General features: G+C 47.4%; 1 protein-coding gene across 6 annotated transcripts in view; it reads left to right on the top strand.

The window, feature by feature from the left end:
• LOC106881599 (pecanex-like protein 1) overlaps positions 1–468 on the top strand; it is a 105,495-nt gene that overhangs the window by 27,573 nt on the left and 77,454 nt on the right. The window lies entirely within an intron of this gene.

The raw sequence follows: 468 nt of genomic DNA, 5'->3' as shown, positions 1-468 counted from the left end.
ACCCCAAACACTCCTCCCACCGTTGAACCTGTAGATGTGACTGTCACCATAGAAACAGCAGAGGAGCCAGCCGAAGACTTCAGCCCTCCACCATCATCTCCTGTCCCTCCATCAACACCACCACCACCATCATCACCACCACCATCACCACCACCACCACCACCACCACCACCGTCTGTTCCTGCAGTGATTGTGTCATCTCCCGTTGCATTGAAACAGCCAGCTAAAGTATCCCTCCATGCCACAGGTGAGACAAACATATGTTCACACATACTCGCTTACACAAATGCAACAACAGCACACACACACACACACACACACACATAACTTGTTACTAGAAATGATGTTATCTTTACTCGAAGATTGTAGTGTGGTGTTATGTGGGTGTGAGGTAGGAAGTGTAGAGTAATTCGTGAATGCTACTACTACTACTACTACTACTACATGGGAACCGACTTAACTCTGATA

The sequence above is a fragment of the Octopus bimaculoides genome, chromosome 6, assembly GCF_001194135.2.
Source record: "Octopus bimaculoides isolate UCB-OBI-ISO-001 chromosome 6, ASM119413v2, whole genome shotgun sequence".
Taxonomy (NCBI): Eukaryota; Metazoa; Mollusca; class Cephalopoda; order Octopoda; family Octopodidae; genus Octopus; species Octopus bimaculoides.
Note: the sequence above shows the minus strand (reverse complement) of the source record. Positions and strands in the feature narration are given on the sequence as shown.